The sequence below is a fragment of the Orbicella faveolata genome, unplaced genomic scaffold (genome assembly GCF_042242905.1).
Source record: "Orbicella faveolata isolate gen_17 unplaced genomic scaffold, um_ofav_v1 contig_46, whole genome shotgun sequence".
NCBI lineage: Eukaryota > Metazoa > Cnidaria > Anthozoa > Scleractinia > Merulinidae > Orbicella > Orbicella faveolata.
In genome coordinates this window covers 25,149,577-25,152,500 of record NW_028301576.1, presented here as the reverse complement: position 1 = coordinate 25,152,500, position 2,924 = coordinate 25,149,577, and the positions used below count along the sequence as shown (strand labels likewise).

Below are 2,924 nucleotides of genomic sequence, written 5' to 3'. Positions count from 1 at the left end.
GAGCATTTTCTCAGGATGTTTGGCCCATTTCCATGGAAATGAGAGTTGTTTACGCAGCTTTTTTGAACAAAAAGCAGTGATATTTAGTGAAAATTTTGAGGAAAATTGTGTATGAGAGGCTTGACTGCTTCCTGGGGCCTGGGAAGCAGTCTAGCCTTTTGAGGACATTTTAAGTCAACTACACGAAGGAATAATCATAGAAAACTTGGTCGCTGTTGTTTATGCTTCATTCGTAAAAGTTATCCTCAGAAATGCCTCCAAAAAAGAAATTTAGAAGCAGTAGAAGCAAGGCAAGAAAGTTCACTGGGAACATGTATACCAGGAGAAAGGAATTAGAGTCGAAGGAAGCTTCAGCGGATCAGGAATCGGTCGAAAGAAGCGATGAAGTGCACTCTGACAAAACAGACGCATCGTGCTCAAATGTTAATGTGCCTGAAACTTCATCATCTTTTGCATTGCAAGGAAAGGTTCACGGACTTTCCAGCGAGGAGTCTAAACCTGAAAGTAGTGCAAGCAATGTGGATTCAGCTGAAATGGAAGGTTTTCGTTTTGTTGACATGGCAGTCCTTGGCTCGATTTTCCAATTGTTACTCTGCCCCATTTGTAAGAACCACGTGGAGCTGGAAGAAGATAGTGAAGGAAAGATGGGATTTGCTTCCTTGCTATTTGTCAAGTGCCCCGGGACAAAAGTGTGGATTCAAAAAAAGATTTTACTCTTCTTCCAGAGTTGGGACTCTGGCAGGCATTCGAAGTCAATTGAAGAATTGTTCTAGCATCCAGGAACATTGGTGTTGGGCACCAAGGGCTTGTCAAATTTGTTGGAACTATGAACATGCCTCCTCCCATGAATGAAAATGCCTATAGGGATATTGTTGAAGCTGTGAGGAAAGCTGCTCAGACTGTTTGCCAGCAAAGTATGAGAGCTGCTGTTGAAAATACAAAGAGCTTCTATAACCCAGAGGAGGATGGTGTTTTTGATATTGGAATTTCAGGTGATGGCACCTGGAGAAGAAGGGGCTACTCAACCCTGTATGGAATAGTCACTGCCATATCCAGTCACTGGCAAAGTAATTGACATCGAAATAATGTCAAAAGACTGCAAGGAGTGCACAGTGTGGAGGAACAAGGAAGGCACACAGGAGTTTGAAGATTGGTGGGAAGGCCACCAACATTGTTGCCAGGCTAATCACCTTGGGTCATCTGCATCAATGGATTCCAGTGGCCTTCTTGCCATATTTCAGCGGTCAGTTGAAAGCTATGCAGTGCGTTATACAGAGTTTTTGGGAGACAGGGACAGCAAAGCCCACAAGCTAATTGTAGATGAAGCTGTGTGTGGTGAAAAAGAGGTCACCAAGCTCGAGTGCATTGGGCATGTTCAGAAAGTCTGGGGTCATGCCTTTGCTTGCTAAAAAAGTGCATGGGTCAAGCAAGACTTGAAGACGGAAAACCAATTGGGGGTATTGGAAGGCTGACAAACAACAAAATAGATCAACTACAGGTCTATTATGGCAAGGCCACCCGAAACAACACCCACGACATCCAATCTATGGATAATGCTGTCATGGCTATATGGCACCACACAAGATCCAGTGATGACCACCCGGACCATGACTTGTGCCCCCCTGGAGAAAACTCAAGGTGTGGGTTTCAAAGGGACTTGGCAAAGGAAACAACAGAGTACACACATACACATCCACTGCCTTCTGCTGTTGCCAATGCAATACATCCAACTTTTGAAGCCCTCAGTGATCAAGACCTCTTACAGCACTGCATCCATGGTGGCACACAGAACCACAACGAGGCAATAAATGCGCTTATTTGGCAATGCGCTACAAAGGAAACTCACTCTAGCTTACCCACAGTCGAGCTTGCTGCTCACCTTGCAGTGTCTCACTTCAAGATGGGTCAGTCTCCCTCAAATTGGTCCTCAAAGAGCTAGGAATTATGCCAGGGGCTCACTGTAGCCAAGCTTGCAAAAAGCTGGAATATGACAGATTGCATCATGCTCGCAAAAAGAGTTCTGATCAGTCCCAGGAACAACGAAAACAAATCAGAAACTGGAAGAAAGGCTACAGTGACCGTTTAGAGGCTATTGAAGGACTTCAGTATGAAGCTGGAGCCTTTTAGGACTGAACACAGTGAACATTGCTGATGATCAGCTTTAAATGCTATTTTCTCAGATTCCGTTTGTTAGACATGTTCAGTCACCGTAAACACAATATCTGAAAAACTATTTAAGATAACTCAATGAAACTTTCACATTTGGTTGGCTAGAAATAGATCTGTGCAATGATGAATTTTGACTTGGTTTGTGACACCCTATCATGACTTATTAACATTTTTTTCAAAGCCGATATTGCACATTTTGATGTATGTTCTGGGTGAAGGCGTCATTCATGATCAAAACACAATTTCTTTATAATCATTGGTCATTGCATAGCTCTGAAAACATAAAAAAAGTGTGGCAAATTTCAACTTTCCAGCATAAAGCAGAGTAGAGATATCGTGTTTAAGAAAACATCTACTTCTAGGCTCTCGGAAATGGGTGGGGTTATAAAAATGGGTGTGGCTCCTCAGGAATGTGAGGAATGCATCCCAAATGTATGGCAAATGAATCATTGGGACCTGCTTAATACAATGATATAGTTGAATTGACATGATTTTATAAGATAGTGTTGGGAATTACATTGTCAAAATGACCATTTTTAGCCTATCGAGCCACCAAGACATGATTAATCCATGTTTAAGACAAATAATATTTTTTTGTCCTTGGGTTTGTTTTCTTTTCATTTGATGTCACTCTTGTTACATATCCTTAAGTCAGTAATTACCTTGATAGTCCTGTCTGTGTTTATAAAAGTCAAAATTGTACACTATTTACATTTTCAGCTGAAATGGGGAAAGTAGGAAGGAGAATAAAATAC

At 41.9% G+C, this 2,924-nt stretch overlaps 1 pseudogene; it reads left to right on the top strand.

Annotated features, from left to right (window-relative positions):
- Window positions 1-50: 50 nt before the first annotated feature.
- Window positions 51-2,265, top strand: LOC149099107 (uncharacterized; annotated as a pseudogene).
- The last annotated feature ends 659 nt before the right edge of the window (window positions 2,266-2,924 follow it).